The sequence below is a fragment of the Triticum urartu genome, chromosome 3 (assembly GCF_003073215.2).
Source record: "Triticum urartu cultivar G1812 chromosome 3, Tu2.1, whole genome shotgun sequence".
Classification (NCBI taxonomy): Eukaryota; Viridiplantae; Streptophyta; class Magnoliopsida; order Poales; family Poaceae; genus Triticum; species Triticum urartu.
Genome location: NC_053024.1, coordinates 689142929 through 689160720, shown reverse-complemented (window position 1 = coordinate 689160720; position 17792 = coordinate 689142929). Strand labels below are relative to the sequence as shown.

Below are 17792 nucleotides of genomic sequence, written 5' to 3'. Positions count from 1 at the left end.
TAATACATGTGTGAATACATAGACAAACAAAGTGTCACTAGTATGCCTCTACTTGACTAGCTCGTTAATCAAAGATGGTTATGTTTCCTAACCATGAACAATGAGTTGTTATTTGATTAACGAGGTCACATCATTAGTTGAATGATCTGATTGACATGACCCATTCCATTAGCTTAGCACACGATCGTTTAGTATGTTGCTATTGCTTTCTTCATGACTTATACATGTTCCTATAACTATGAGATTATGCAACTCCCGTTTGCCGGAGGAACACTTTGGGTGCTACCAAACGTCACAACGTAACTGGGTGATTATAAAGGAGCTCTACAGGTGTCTCCAAAGGTACATGTTGGGTTGGCGTATTTCGAGATTAGGTATTTGTCACTCCGATTGTCGGAGAGGTATCTCTGGGCCCTCTCGGTAATGCACATCACATAAGCCTTGCAAGCATTACAACTAATGAGTTAGTTGTGAGATGATGTATTACGAAACGAGTAAAGAGACTTGCCGGTAACGAGATTGAACTAGGTATTGAGATACCGACGATCGAATCTCGGGCAAGTAACATACCGATGACAAAGGGAACAACGTATGTTGTTATGCGGTCTGACCGATAAAGATCTTCGTAGAATATGTAGGAGCCAATATGAGCATCCAGGTTCCGCTATTGGTTATTGACCGGAGACGTGTCTCGGTCATGTCTACATTGTTCTCGAACCCGTAGGGTCCGCACGCTTAATTACGATGACAGTTACATTATGAGTTTATGCATATTTTATGTACTGAAGGTTGTTCGGAGTCCCGGATGTGATGACGGACATGACGAGGAGTCTCGAAATGGTCGAGACATAAAGATTGATATATTGGAAGCCTATGTTTGGACATCGGAAGTGTTCCGGTGAAATCGGGATTTTACCGGAGTACCGGGAGGTTACCGGAACCCCCCGGGAGCCATATGGGCCTACATGGGCCTTAGTGGAAAGGAGAAAGGGGCAGCCCAAGGTGGCTGCGCCACTTCCCCCTCCCCTAGTCCTATTAGGACTAGGAGAAGGTGGCCGGCCCCCCTCTCTCTCTTTCCCCCCTTGGGAATCCTACTTGGAATAGATTGGGGGGAGTCCTACTCCCGGAAGGAGTAAGGACTCCTCCTGCGCCTCCCTCCTTGGCCGGCCAGCCTCCCCCCTCTACTCCTTTATATACGGAGGCAGGGGACACCTCTAGACACACAAGTTGATCCACGTGATCTTATTCCTTAGCCGTGTGCGGTGCCCCCTGCCACCATATACCTCGATAATACTGTAGCGGAGTTTAGGCGAAGCCCTGCTGCTGTAGAACATCAAGATCGTCACCACGCCGTCGTGCTGATGAAACTCTGCCCCGACACTTTGCTGGATCGGAGTCCGGAGATCGTCATCGAGCTGAACGTGTGCTCGAACTCGGAGGTGCCGTAGATTCGGTGCTTGATCGGTTGGATCGTGAAGACGTACGACTACTTCCTCTACGTCGTGTCATCGCTTCCGCAGTCGGTCTGCGTTGGGTACGTAGACAACACTCTCCCCCTCGTTGCTATGCATCACATGATCTTGCGTGTGCGTAGGAAAATTTTTGAAATTACTACGAAACCCAACACCTGGGTATTCCAGCGATTGCCTGTTTTTCTTATGGACCGCCACCCAGGCTCAAAGGGATCATGAGATTATTCATGCTAGAAACTTCCGTGTGCAGCCACAAGCTATTATGGGCTCTAGCGTAGTTCACTAAGTTGTGCAAACTCTTACAGTGGTAGACTAGCAGATGTAGGGGATGTAGGTTGGTACGGTCTACCCGTTCGTAAGGTGCTAGCGCTTCTGAAAGACTATGTCTCGGTCATCCATTTCTCAAACACCATGTAGTGCGAGAAATCCAACGGAGGAGATCGAGTCTTGTGGGGAAAAGTGCGCAAACCTCTGCAGAGTGTATAAACTAATCATGGTTAGCCGTTTCCCCTGTTATGGACATCTTGAGTATCTAGTACCTGGATTATCATGTGAATCTCAACATGTTACTCTGAAATTAATTTTGTTGGGTTTTGTTTAATGATGATGCTTAATTGGGATTGAGAATGCTGTCAACCATTCTCAATGTTTAACAACCACCGTGATAGTTAAATAAAATTTATTCCTTTGCAGTAGGGAAAAATTGGCTTTACGCAAAACTGTAACCATAGAGATTTCCACCAGCCAAATATGCATATAGAATAGCCTGATTATTCCATTACTCTCTATGTGTTACTTTGCCAGCATATTCCATGTGCTGACCCGTTTCGGGCTGCAACGTTAATGTTGCAGACTTTTCAGACGACGATTAAGGAGTTTTAGTTCGTGGTTCTATACTCAGTGATGCCGTTGGAGTTGATGGACTCACTTATCTTCCAAGACTTCCGCTATTATCGTTATTAGATGGCCTTAAGCCATATTTATTGTAATAAGTTCTCTTTTGAGACACTCGATGTAATAAGTGTGTGATTGCTACTCTGTTATAAATCCTTCAAGTACTGTGTGGTGTCAGCATTACTGATCCAGGGATGACACCTGAGCATAGAGATTGGACCGTTTGAGGTCTGGTCGCTACAATGATTTTGGCAATGGCGTGGACAAGGCTAATAGGTCTGTAATCAGAGATGCCTTCGCATCCTCCTTCTTGGGCAAGAGAACGACATTGGCGGAATTGAGCCATTGCAAGTTGGAGGTGTGTAGGGAATCGAAGCGTTGAATAACCCTCATGACCGAATGCTTGATGATTCCCCAACACTTTTTAAAGAAGGTCCCCGTGAAGCCATCTGGTCCAGGTGCCTTATTGCCAGGCATCTCCTTAATGGCCTCCCACACCTCTTCCTCCGTGATGGTATTGCCAAGGTCATGTAAGTCATGGGGCTCGGTGCCGAGCTCCTCCCAATTAAAATCTTTGTTGCACGTGCCTCTCCTCCCCATGACCTCAGAGAAGTGGTCATGGATGATCTTCTCTTTTACCTCATGTTCAGTCACCCACCCTTGTGCATGTTTGATACGATGAATGTGGTTTTTTCGTCTTTGGGAATTAATGGGGCGATGAAAGAATCTGGTGTTTGCATCACCATCCCTCAGATTTGAATTCCTGGCACATTGGCTTTTCCTAGCCCTCTCAAGCACCGCCAAACTAATAACCCTCCGCTTGAGCCTAGAACGTAACTCACGTTCCTCGGGAGAAAGAATCCGCTCTTCTTGTGCAATGTCGAGGCGAAGAATCACAAGCAGGGCTGCATGTAGTTGAATCTTAGCCTTGGAAAAGAGCTTCTTGCTCCACTCAGAGAGCCGAGTCGCAGTTTTCTTGAGCCTATGGTGCAAGACTTGGTAAGGCTCCGTGTGACCCACGTGCTCGTCCCATGCCTTCTGAACCACCTTGTTGAATCCAGGCAAAGATACCCAGAAATTCTCAAATTTGAAGGACCGCGGCCTTCTGGGGCCCCTGTCATCCGCGAGAAGGAGCGGACAATGATCGGAAAGGGAGGACGACAAAGCGTGCAAGACATGGGTGTTGAATGTCGTATCCCATTCCGCATTGCAGAAGAAGGAGTCAAGCTTGCAAAGCGTTGGGTTGTCCCGCTCATTACTCCACGTGAAGCGTCTATTCTAAAGATGGATTTCCTTGAGCTCGCAGGACTGCAAAGTAGCGCGGAACCGGTTAATCCTACTTCGATTAACATTTATCTTGTTTTTGTCACGTGCACGATAGATCTGATTGAAGTCTCCCACAGCAAGCCAACCAACACTAGCCAAAGGCTTGTGGGCTTTCCGACCGCCTCAACACCAGGAATATGCTTAAACGTCGACATTACAATATTGGAGAGGATCACAACTGTATTCTATGTGGGTTGCAAATTGAGGAAACCATGGAATATTTGTTCTTTGAATGCCACTTCAGTGCTGAATGCTGAACTAGTCTTGGTCTTTCTTGGGCACAAGGAGCTTCAAGGGTACAAACGGTCACTATGGCCAAAATCAGTTGGGACCGACCTCTCTTTATGGAGTTGTTCTTACTTGCGGCTTGGAGCATATGGAAGGAACGCAATAACAAACACTTCAGGGGGATTGCACCAACAAAAACATCTTGGTTGGACAGACTTAAGAAGGACTTCTCTCTCCTTACCTATAGGGTCAAGGAAAAGCATAAACATCTCATCCCCCTCATCCTTTCCTCAATAGCTTAGTACTCTCCCCACCCCCCAAAATGGGGGGTTGATAAATGTAAAGATGCCATGTAAATTGTACAAATTTTAATAATACAGGTTACAACAGTAGGAGGTTCTCCTACTGTTCACGGTTCAAAAAAAAGGCTTGTGGGCGGTAAGTTCGGCGAAGAAGTCGTCCTTGCAAGCATAGTCTGTGGGACCATAGACGAAAGTGAGTTTGTAACACATGTCGATCGCACGGATGCGGACCATGCCGGAGAGACAATAGGTCCAAGTTGAGATAACGGAGACGTCTAGAACATTGTCGTCCCACAATAAAAGGATCCCTCCCCTAGTCCCAGTGGTCGGGCGTTGCGCGAATTTTTTGAGTCTGTTACCACCAAGGAAGGCGGCAACAAACTTGTCAACACTGGCAAGCTTCGTCTCTTGTAAGCACACGAGTTGACACGAGGAGGCGGCGATCGTTGCACTGACCGTTGCCCGCCTAGCTGAGCAGTTTAAACCACGGACGTTCCAACTGAGCGTGTTGATTGGCTATATCAGCATGGGACACACCATCGTGCACATAAACCTGACGGTCCTGACCATGTAGCAAGAAAGGACACAGAACGTAGCCATTGAAATAGCTGTCCAACTGGAGCAGTACAACACCGCATGTAGCCCAACACAAGGCAACACCATGCACCCCTGATACAACACACACACCTAAAAACAAAAGCAACAGAGCCACACCACGACACATTACTTAGTTGGACTAACATAATCAACTAAAACAGCCCAACTTAGCCCAAGCATGCAGACTGGGAGATCAAGCCGTGGCCGGCTGCGATCCCACGACTTCCTGTGCTAGATGGCCCTCTTGAGCAAGCTCCAGCGCACCCTCACCACCATGGTCCAGCAGTGCGTCCTCGACACCGTTGACAGCAGCAGCATCAAGGTGGAAGAACTCCCTCATGGCCATGATCACCTCTGGAGCCAGCTGCTCCTTAAACTTGGCTGTGAAGTCGTTCAAGGTAGCCTCAGTAACGTCTTCTCCGTCTCTTGTGATTCCCATTGTGCGACAGACGAGCTTCCCCGCCACCTTGGCTGCTGGAGCTGCAACAACACCTGCACCCGCTTGTTTGATCCTTTGTAGCGAGAGGCCGCCCTTGTTGGAGATTTTAACTCCTGCCAGCGTCTTCCGTCAAGCCACTGGAGGGCTGGGACGAGGCGACGCAGGCGGGGCAAGGATGCCCAGCTGCCGCTCCTCGAAGATGGGCGCCAGGGTCTCCTCTCCGTCTTGTGCGGCGCGACGGTGCACCGGGGAGGGGGTACGCCTTATGGTGCCGACGCAGACCAGCGGCGGCGTTGGTGATGACTGGAAGCCAGGTGCACCATCGCCTCAGGCAAGCATGGCTCGAGCAGAGGCTGGCTATGAGTCGCACCCAACAGGGGGAGCTCCTGGTCTCGTCACGTTTAGAAGCAGGGCTTAGCGGCAGGACAGTGGTTGGGGAGAGCAGCGGAGACACCGATGGAGTGCGCTCATCTTGGGATTGCTGCGTGGAGGAGCGAGGCGAGGCATGACAGACGGGGCTGCGCCCTCGCGCAAGCTGTTGCGCCGGCAGCTGGACGGGCAGCAGCTCAAGGTCACGAGTTGGCACACCACTACCCGATCCCGAGCCTTGCAGAACTGCAGCAGAGCCGGGGCACCCAGTGTGTGAAATGTAACCGCATCCTAATACATGCAGTAACAACTAGTAGCTGATGAGAGGGGGCTTTCAACACACTTTACAACCGCAGTTACAACAGGAAAGCGGCGGCGTGGGACCTGACCTGATAACCCTTTCCTCCGCTTATCACTACAGATTCTCCTTGCGCTTATGTCAAGGTTGAATATCAGAAGAAGCATCAATCAATTCCCTTAAATAGTTAGCAGCTAAAGATATGTTGTTACAGATAACTCCTAACGATGCAATAGGAAGACAAAATTATAGCACATTTCAATGCCTAACCAGGCGCGATGGGTTCATGACTAAAAATCAGGTGCGAGTTGCTGGTCAACAAAGAGGATAAGCTGCCTTTTTTCAACGTCACCTACAACAAAACCTGGAATCACGAAACTAATGCTGAACACTCATATAGTACTACGAAGACATGGAACAATCTCAAGACAACCTTGATAAAAGGCCAAGTCAATTCTTCATCAGTAAAGAAAAACAGAGACGCGAGGCAAACCAATTGGCAAATATTTCAAACACTGACCAAAATGACTTGATAATTTTAGCATCGACATGCACAGTAGCCACTCCTGCCCAAAAGGATATCCAAAGAAAAATAAATTTCATGCAACCATGTGACAGTCAGAGCTTCTTGATCACAGCTTTGTATACATCAACAAAGAAGCTAGTGGATTTGGATTCACAACACCTATCGATTAAAACAGGAGCCAAGTGAAGCATTATTTCCTTAAATGGTCATGAATAAAAATCATGTGCAACTTGCTGGTCAACACAGAGGATAATTTGCCTTAATTCCATGCTCAGCTACAACAAAACCTGGAACCACGAAACTAATATATATTTGCTGAACATTTACTATGAAGACATGGGATAATCTCCAAAAAACAAGACAATATCAAGAAAAGGCCAAGTCAATTCTTCATCAGTAATCAGCTAAGAACAGGCAGATCGATTGACATATTTCAGACACTGACAAAAATGACTTGGTAATTTTAGCATCAACCTGCACAGTAGCCACTTCTCCCAAAAGGATATCCAAAGAAAAATAAATTTCATGCAACCATGTAATAGTCAGAGCTTCTTGATCATAAGTTGATAACTCTGTGCACATCAACAAAGAAACAATTGAATTCATACTACCTATTGCTTAAAGTGGAACCAAATGAAACAATATTTCCTTAAATGGTTAGCAACTAAAATGAAATGATAGATAATTGCTTACAATGATAAGAAGCTAATGTGAAATAATGGATATAATTCCAAACGATGAACCAGAAAGTAGGATTTATAACAGAATATTTCATTATAGAACCATATGGAATGGATTCTTGAACAAGAAGAATAACAACAGAACTCACTGCTAGGTTGAGTACAAAATGCAGTCATTTATTCAATTTACGTGCGGTGTTTCAAGCCCTTATAGACATATAGAGACAAAAGGCAGGTAGATTGCCACATAGTAAGAACTGAGAAGACCACTAGATAAAAGAGTAAACTAATCCTTCAGTTCAAAACAATAGAAACATCACATATAATAGTTCGCACATATTTGAAACACATATCAAAATGACTTGCTAATTTTAGAATTAACATGCACAGTAGTCACTGCCTTCAACATGAAAGGGTGACAGAACAAGCATAGATTGCACGGAACTACATAAGAATAACAGTTTCTTGATCATATAACTTTATATGTATCAACAAAGGAGCTAATGGAACATACGGGTCCAACTCATGCATATTGTAGCTTATGAGGATACAAACGTTTAGGTCATTAAGAAGAACCCACTCACTCAACAGCCCTCAGATGAAAGGTGGAGCATTCACAACATAACTCTCTAGCGCCGGAAAGAATGTATGCGGAACAAGAGTTTGTTTGAGCTGAAGTTGAGTAAGACAGAGGTCTTCACGGTAGAAACTTCCAACCAACTTGCCATCCATGTTAATCTGAAACAGCCCATTGCCAAATCGTGATAGCACGAGCAACTCACCATTGCCATCGGGCACAACCACAATCAACATATCGCCATGCTTCACCCTAACCTGCCTCATGTCACACTGCATCTTGATCTCCTCAAACGGCAATTCAAAGCGGTATTTTAAGGTCCAGATCTCGCTTTCGTAGTCCTGCATCATCCATATGCCAATGATTTTGTCTTTGTCATTAGAGCAGGCCACGCCGAGAATGCCATCCATTTCAAACATGCCAGCAAATAGGCCATCGCTGCTAGGAACGACTGGACCACGCATCCGCCGGAATGACTCAGCTGTGGTGTCGAATGCCATTATCACTTTGGCTGCACTCTCATACTGCTGCAGGTGCCAATGCAGGCTACCACGGGAGAGAACAGCACTGGAACACATTTCATCCACCTCCGGCAGCCATCCGATGTTCTTCAGTGGATGGACGGAGCCCAATGCGAAGATGTAGCATGCATCAGTCGCCGGATCTTCATCTCTCGGGCAGACGAGTACTCGGTACTCGCCAGTCGGGCCGTGCCGATACATCCCCAGAGCCAGAGGCACGAAACCAGAAAGCGTCGGCAAGCAAGCAAACTGACGAGTGGCCGGGTTGCAGACACAGAACCTTGGAACACCCCTGCCATAGTCGGTGAGGAGGAGTAGACCGTCACAGGAGGCTTCCAGACTGGAGTCGTCGTCAAGCCGGGCGACGGGTTGGAGCTGGGCGGCGGCGGCGCCCCGGTTGTCGAAGGCGAGTAAGCTTTGGCCGCCGTGGTATTCCTGGAAGGCGATGGGGAGGTTGGGCTGACGGGCGTGGTGGGCGGCGAGGAAGTCGCGGGCGGAGGTGGCGCTGCGCCAGGCGCGGCAGACGGCGCGGCAGCGGAGGAGGGATTTTGGGGGCAGGCGGACGAGGATCTCCCATACCACGACCTCTTCCGGGAGGCCGCCATGGGGAGGAGTCGCTGCTGCCGTCGCCATGGCCGCCGCGCTGGGTGGCGGCGGAGGTAGGTCAGGAGAATGTATCCAGTGCAACGAGCTAACTCGTGTAACGAATGCACCAGCTGCACATGACCCGTCAGATTGGAATCAAAGGGACAGGATCTGGGCTGCTGGTACATTTTACAAAGGGAACCTTGTAGTATTATTGAATGCTACGAATAGTACTGCCCAATCCTGTATTGATGTACCAATCTGAGCCAGAAAATATCCTGCTGTTGTTTGCGGAGACGTGATCAAACCGAACTTTTTTGTTTGACCAAGTTGAAAAATCATTTTCTTAAGTTTTAAAAAGAGATTTTCTTCAGTAGTCTTGGTTACTGTGACCAATCCATTAGTAGTGAGAGTAAATTTTGACACACTTGTTCTACACATGCAATACTCACCTTTGAACTGATGCAACGAGTATATATAACAAAAAAAACTGAACGAACTACACCTGCAAACAGTGATTTTCTTCTAATAGACACAGATTTAATGGATACACTCATCTGTGAGGTTTCTAGTTACAACCGTACATTACATAGCTTAACTGTATCCATCAAGTGTGATTGTCAGGTAACATATCTCAAGGCTTAACACTAACCTAAACGAGCAAGCTTATCAAAATACCCAAACCACACAAACCAACCCCAGTTACATCAACTCACGGCTTAACACTAATCATGGATTGCATGGTGCCATCCCCTCTGGTTCCCGTTGCACTTCACTGAATATGTACTGGCTCTGAAACTCCAAGTACGAACAATACAACTGCCTGGTAGAAAGAAACATGATTCTATCATATAAGGGGTAGCCTGCAGTCCAAAGAACAATTCAGGAAAAAAAACAGAACTTAAGCGATCCAGGCAAGGCCATGCTAAGATCAAAAGTGATTTGGTTGGACAACAATTGTCTTTATAATGCTGAAAAACTAAGACATATTTGCAGAATTAAATCTTGTTTGTCTATTAGAAGTGTCTCACTTGCTAAAGTACAGAGCAAGAATTTCTGATGATGATGCTAAAAATATCTATTACAGATGAACATCTTCTCACTTATCTTCCAAGTTTCAGATGATGATGCTGAACATGTTCTCAATTATCTTCCAAGTTTCAGATGATGAATGATGCTGAACATGTTCTCACTTATCTTCAAAGTTTCAGATGCTGCTGTTGCTGCTGCAGTACAGAGCAACAACACACATGAGAAAAAGGAATTGTGCTCAATACACATAATAATAAGGTTGCGCTAATTGGCCAAATAGTCACATGAGCACAATGTATAGCAGTTGTCTGCAAAATGAAGTTACACATAAATACAAATCAAATCTTGAAATCTATGTGAAGCTAGGCTTAGCAATTCCCTTTCTAGGTCATACAATCAACTTCCTGAAGCTAACAGTAAGGCTCATTCAGAGTTACATGGAATAATTATACAGAACTGGATAAACCAATCATATGCATGCTTCAACAAAACGCCTGCAAATGTGAGCTTCTAGTTCTAGGTAATCATTTTTCACGTAAAAACTATTGCGTGTACACATCACAGGAAAAAGTAGTAATTGACATCACAGAAAAAAGGTAGTAATGAACAAACTCTTGCCGTGTACACGGGCTCACAGGTAATCATTTTTCACATACATATTCAGTCGTTCATGTACGACTTTAGTATAAATTGAGCGAAGTACTTGACTAATTATCAGAGCAGACATAGCACATCTATATTCCACTCTAACAATTGTAATTAGTGATAAAATTTCACCATTATGGTTGCATCTCGTACATAAATTCAGTGCCCATACTGTCCAATTTCTGAAATGGGTTCAAACGAATTGGGGCAACTGAGGAGGAATCAGAAGAACCAATATGGCTGCCCATGAATAATATAAGAACGAAATACAGTGCACATACCTCGGATCGTTGAGCTGTAATGGCGGATGGACGGATCCTATGCAGCAGTACGGTCCATCCACAGAGCTACAACCTCGCGTCGCTACATAGGCGCAATCACACCGAGCCGCCGCTCAACTACATGGTTTGGATCCTGGGCGCTGGTGTTTCAACGCCGGCGGTCCCAGAGGGAGAGGGAGTTCTCGAGGAAGAGGAGAGGGAGACGCCAAGTCACCCAATTTTTCTGCTAACCCTAGCTGAACCTAGCGCCTGGTTCAGTGGTGCAGAAGATGGCGAAAGGGGAAGACACAAAGTGGAGTTTGGAGGTTGTTTGGCTCGATTTTGCTACACTTCAAGGCCCCTTTGCAAAATGTACCAGCACCCACATCTTTGATTGATCCTGTCCCTCATATTCCAATCTGACGGCTCATGTGCAGCCGGCGCATCTGGTGCACGAGTTGGCTCGTTGCACTGGATACGTTCTCGGTAGGTCAGATCCAGGTCTTTCTCAATCTCAACACAGATGCATCATTTGGGCTAGCTCGTAAACGGGCTGGGCTTAGCTGAACTTCGTTTGCAAGCTTTTGCCGTATAAAAAGCTGCTTAAGACAGATTTTTTTCCTTTTATTTTTAAACACAGTACAAACGCAAACGCTCATACATACGCACATATAATCACCCCTATGAACGCACGCTTGCACACCCTATCCCCATGAACACCTCCGAGAGACTGAGCTCTGATGGGCTGAGGATACCACTGTTGTCATAACCACCCAACCATATGTTGGTCCACAATATTTTTTGCTTTTGAATTTTCCTTACGACAGTTTCTTATTGAATTTCCTTGTGACAGTTTGATACCATAGAAGCCTGCCGATATCATCCTTTCCTTGGTGGCATGCTATCGTACCTTAGCTTTATATAGAAGACAGGGATTAGTTACAAGAGATACTGGGAATGATATATGAAAGACAATGGCAAATTGAACGGTGGTGAGGATATGTACTGGTGAAACCTCTGCCGTCCATCACCTGCATTGAGATTCATGTTAGCTTTGTATAGCTATAATCTGAGGGATCTTTTCATGAGCAATACACAAGGTTGCAGAGAGAAATGCAAGTGATTTTGTCAAGTCGTCTCAGCTTTCTTACAGGAGAGAGGGCAAGAGAGTGGAGAGAAGGACCCTTGCATCCATTCTCTCTCCATGCAAAATATGTTTATGTAATTTCAATGACATGTTTTAAGTGATTGATATATTTTAAACCAAATCTCGGTTTTACAAGTTTTTATACACATTTGAATTCGTAGCCGGAAGATCTTCAAAACATAATCAATCTTTGATATATCTCGATAACTTATTCTCATTGTTTCAGTTAGATTTGAAATCAGTTTCATACACATTACACTCTTCCATATTTGAAACAATTCCATACATTGAAACAATCAATTTCACATATTAGAAGATAGTTAAGTTATTTCATTTTACTAAGGGAGCCGCTACGCGTCGGCCGGCGGATGTATTAGAAAACATCCGCCGCATGAAGCTTCGCTGGATCAGCGTCCCGATAGCCGTCGGATCTAACCACCGCGCGCGCGTGACCACCTCCTTACGTCCTGCAACAACACATCAGTTTCGGAAACAGATTCCCCTGTCCGCGGGGCGAACTAGTCCTTCGGCGCAAAATCCACCGTCTCGTGAGCCATCCGATGAACCTTGTATTTCTGCAACAAGACTCTTGTTGCAAAATCTCCACTTATATAATTTTCTGTAACAAGACACTTGTTGCAAAAACTTCTCTCTCTAATTTCTTGCAACAAGACCCATGTTGCAAAACCCTCTCTTCCCTAATTTCGGTAACATGATCCTTGTTACAAAAATTACAACAACATCTACCGCCGCGGCTAATTTTCTGCAACAAGACTCATGTTTAAAAAATTGCAACATCTCTTAGTGCGTTCCGCACAGCACAGTCGTCGTTCGCTATTGTTCCGCAACAACGCGGTTGTTGCAGAAACTTGTCTCAGGACAGCGACGAGATTGATGTTGCAAGAGGCACAACTACCATCTCGTCCTCGGCGCTCCGGCCACCGGTGCCCGTGTGAGCCGCGAGGCCATCCCAGGACTGGGTGACGCTGCTGCTAGAAGCTGACTTGGGGAGAGAGAGAGGGAGCTTGATTTTGGGAAGGAATATGTGTGAGAAGAAGAACGACGTTGGAAAAGATAAGGTTGGTTATTTTAATTGATCCAACGGCGCATCAAGCGGCGGATGCAGCGCTTTTATCAGTCGGTTGATGCTAATCTTTTCCCTTTTACTAATTTCATCGACTTCAATGAACTAATTTCACTCATTTCAAAAAACTAGTTTTGATTTATTTCAAAAACTGATTTTAACACTTTAAAGAAACTGATTTCACTCATTTTACAAAACTGCTTTCACTGATTCAAAAAAAATCACCCATTTCATTTATTTCCACAATCCAATTCCACTCATGTCAAATAACTAATGTCATTTAGATTTCACAAATATTAGATACACTAAAATAAGTTGCTTTACAGACACATTGAATATGTTTCATATGTTGGAAATAATCCATTTGACACATAGAAACAATAAATTACATATATTTGAAGTAACTCATTTCACATATTAAAAAAATAGTTTCAAATGTTTCATAAAACTAATTTTATTCATTTCAAATAAAATCACATGTTTCAAAAAGTGCATTTTTTAAATGACTTAAATCTTTTTTAATGAGTGAAATTAGATAATTGAAATGAGTGGAATCTGTTTTTCTAATGAGTGATTTTATTTTCAAATAATTGAAATTTGTTTCTTGAAATAGTTGAAATCAATTTCACATATTTGAAGTTGAGTGCAATCAGTTTGTTGAAATGGGTGAAACCATCGGGTTTTTTTTAAATCATTGAAATACGTTTCTCAAACTCTACTTATTTGAATATGTTGAAGTATGACTAAAACAATGAAAGTTAATATAGTTTGAAATGTATCCAATATTGGTATTGTGTTAAAGGTTTCGTCATGAGGAATTCATATATACAAAAGATCAGAAAAAGAATTTTGTTTCCAAAGATATCGCCCATCTATTTTTTTTCACAAATGTACTAAAATGTATGAACTTTTTGTGGGGATAGATCACGTGCCAGCATGCCACTCTCCCATACTCACTCATTTGCCTCCTGACAAAAAGTGGTGTTGTGGTCTATAGACAAGGCAACATCAGTTGACATACTCAGAGAGATACAAAGGAATATTGTGGGAATACGTATGGAAGGAAAAAAAAGTACACACGCATCTAATAGAAAATGAATGGTTGATGCTTGACTGTAACGTACCACCACCATTAGAAACCACTTTGCGGTCTTACACTTCATCCAACTTCTTACATCACTGCATGGCCCGTTGAGAGTTGAGAGAGGCACCCGCTATCGACCCCAATCCCCTACCCTCTATGCAATATCGGGCAAAGTAGAGATGGGAGAGGTGCATGGCGTCGGTTGTAGGTCTAGGTTTTGTCCTACTCGTGTGGTGTCGGGAGATATGTCATCGCCGAGTTCGAGCAGATGTTGCGTCTTGTAGCGGTTGCTATCCAGAAACCATATGAGTTACTCTTATGATTTATTGGTGGCTTTATGGCATATCGACATGTTTTGGAAAAAAGACATGTGCATTGATTGCCTTACTCCTCCCATTTGAAAAATATATGTTCTCTTAAATAACCCATAAATGAAGGGAGCATTGGATTTATTAGAGTAATATAGAGACATTTTAAAGTGTGAATATTACTATTTCCAACAAATGGCGGATAACCCACAACCTTTGCATTAATCAATGTATCAATCAATCCGAATATTACTCGGGTTGTGTGAGCAACATCTTAGTTTAAAACTTATTTAGGCCAATTAAACTACTCCTACTTCTAGTTAGGTATAACATGGAGTAATGGGGCATCAAAAGTAAATGCATAAAAGAAACTAGCATATTCTTAGTGAGAATACATATGCATAGCTTCTAACATTGTACATACTTCTAATGAGAAGACAATGATTGCTTAATCTCCAGTACACCAAGATACTTGACATATCATTCTCCTATATAGTGTGGTGAATCAAAGACCAAGCTAAGACACGAGTACCTAACAATCTTCAATGCCCTTAGTTGTTCTTCTTGTTTTGAATTAATTGCGTCGATGTGCTTCAACATATGCATACAAAACGGAAATAAATATGTTCATGCCAAACCAATGGATACATTGAATTTTTGATAAACACATGAACAAAAAAAGAACAACCTATAAGTTTTTTATTCTTCATAGGAATGATGGCTATATTTCTTTGGAAAATCAAATAGATGGATTGGTTTGCTTGTCTACCACATTGTTTGATAGGCCTCTCACCCCTTGCGGTAAACATACAGATACACGGTACATGGTTTGCTTAATTATTTTCAGTAAGAACTTAACATTATTAAATCCGTTACTTCATGATTAACTTGAATTTAAATACATGCGAATTTGACACTTAATGATCCACCAGTGAACCAAGAAATGGATAGTGCATGGAAATAAGACTGCTATGTGGTAACTATTCATCACACTAGGCTATAAGTTTTCTTCACCCAGGGTGCAGAATAAGTTTTCTATTCATCACCCAGGGTGCAGAATAAGTTTTCTTCACCCGAGGTAATCTTACGATCATTTCATAATTAAATTACGTTTGGAATTTAAATTAGTTACATTTCTATTGACTCACTACGTAAAATTTGACATAAGAAAATAAAAATATAGGTCATAAGACAAGAAAATTTGCAGTTTATGTGTATTTTAGACTATATTTTTACGTTTGTAATTTCACATAACATAAAATATTTTTTACGGCGGTTATATATTTTCTTACGGTCTCTTTTTGCGTCGGAAATAAGACAAAACTTGCGGAACGTAAAATTACGATGCATTGATCGTAAAATAGAGAGGGGTGAAAAATAACTATTCCTCACCCAGGGTGACGAATAGCACGACCCTATATATATATATATATATATATATATATATATATATATATATATATATATATATATATATATATATAGGACGCTAGTTTGGGACACCTAGGTGCCCAAGCACCTTGCCTACAAATCGTTGGATTACATTGAGATGTGTGCATGTGTAATTAGTATTAGCACTGATGGGTCAACCATGTTAGGAAAGAATTATTACAAATTATTGCTTCATATGGACACTTAATGCCTAGATTAAACAAGATAGAGAAAAAAAAACAATTAATGGTCCATTAAGACCATGCATGCTGCATGGTACGTGCCCAACTTTATTTCTTATACGTGCATTTCTTTCTTTTTACATAAATATAGGAAGTCATATACATAATTAGATACATACGTATATGATTGTCTTGGGAACAGAAGGTATGGTTATCTTTTGTCTCCATGGGAAAATACACATGAACGTCTTCAAGCTTTTTCCAAAATGGATATTTTTTTTGGGTATGTGCGTACCAATCATACTTCTCTTCATACCCCGGATGTGAGATTTGTACCCCGGTTATTCAAATACCTATGCATGCCATAATTCATTTTGTCGGGTATATATGTAGCCATATTTTACTGTATATATACGTTGACAGGAAACCTACAACAGTTTTCTACACTTTTTCATATAGCCAGGTATATACGTGTGCAGACACATTGGGTATACTGTCTTATTTAAGTACGTTGGGTATATACTAGAAGATTTATGTGAGCATGTCATATAAAGTATGTGGATACACTAGGAGTTTTTTTTGTTACGAAGGTATACTAGGAGTTCATTGGGTATATTTTACATAGCAGGGTATCTATATAGCCATATTTTATGCAGCATGGAATATACGTACCCGCGTATGTACATCGTCAGTAGGTACCAGATACAAGTATTAGATAGTTAGAAAATAAATTATTGGGTATATACATACCACGTATGTAAATAATTTCATTAGTAGGTATTCGATACCCATATTAGATAGTTAGGAAACAAAAATGAAATATAATAGTTCAAAAAAATATTGAGTATATACAAGTTGGTATGTATTAGATATTTAGGAAACAAAAATACGCACATTAGATAACCATAGCAGTTCAAATAAAATAAAAAATTAATACGATTTATTATATGGCAAGTCTTGCATGCCTAATAATTAGGAAACAAAAATAAATCGTAACTATGGAAAGTCTTGCATGAAGAATGGGTAGGAAACTAACTAAATATATCATGGTTTCCAAAACAATCGGTAAAATAGATGGGGCACCTAGGTGCCTGGGCACCTAGCTGGTTTTTCATTAATGCCTCGCGGATTCAAATGCATTAAATTTTGCATGCAAGACTTTCCATATGTGATACTAGCACGCATGCATTTGTTTCCAAACAATACATTCATCCATAACTTCCCTTGCATGCATGATCGTCCTTTGATTCTGTCCAAAATAAAAATATATACCTTAGTAGAGACGACATGCTTGATATAACCAAGGTACGGTAGATGGAAATGATATACCAAAGGAATATACAAAATCAAAGGGCATGCGTATGGAGAACTGCTGGAGATACATGGTACGTTGGGCTCAAAGGATATACGTAGGTATGCCATACTCTCCACTATCTATGAAGAACTGATGGAGATATACATGATGTTGGGCTCGATGAAAAAAATATACCCACATACGTCTGGTCGAATACTGTGGGTATATAATACTTGTAATTTTCTTAAACGTCTTAAACATCTCTGGGTATATGATACCTTCAATTCTTAAAATATTTACATTGAGTCGGAAGTTTTTGTATGGACGTTATATTCTATTCCCGAAAAAAATAGACGTTATATCCTAATTACTAGATAGACATTTTTGTATGATATATTCATCGTACGTATCACATACTCTCTACTGTGTAAAAGAACTGATGGTCATATCATTATTTATTTATTGTGTTGTTTAATAATTTCTAGGCATGTCGATAGTTTTGCTAGTTTTC

The 17792-nt window shown here is 42.4% G+C and overlaps 1 long non-coding RNA gene across 1 annotated transcript; it reads right to left on the bottom strand.

The window, feature by feature from the left end:
* Positions 1-9338: 9338 nt before the first annotated feature.
* On the bottom strand, positions 9339-11099 carry LOC125549174. The gene is made up of 2 exons (XR_007301272.1): positions 10773-11099; positions 9339-10040 (listed from the first exon to the last, which is right to left on the bottom strand). It is a non-coding gene; the product is annotated as an uncharacterized LOC125549174 (long non-coding RNA).
* Positions 11100-17792: the final 6693 nt, after the last annotated feature.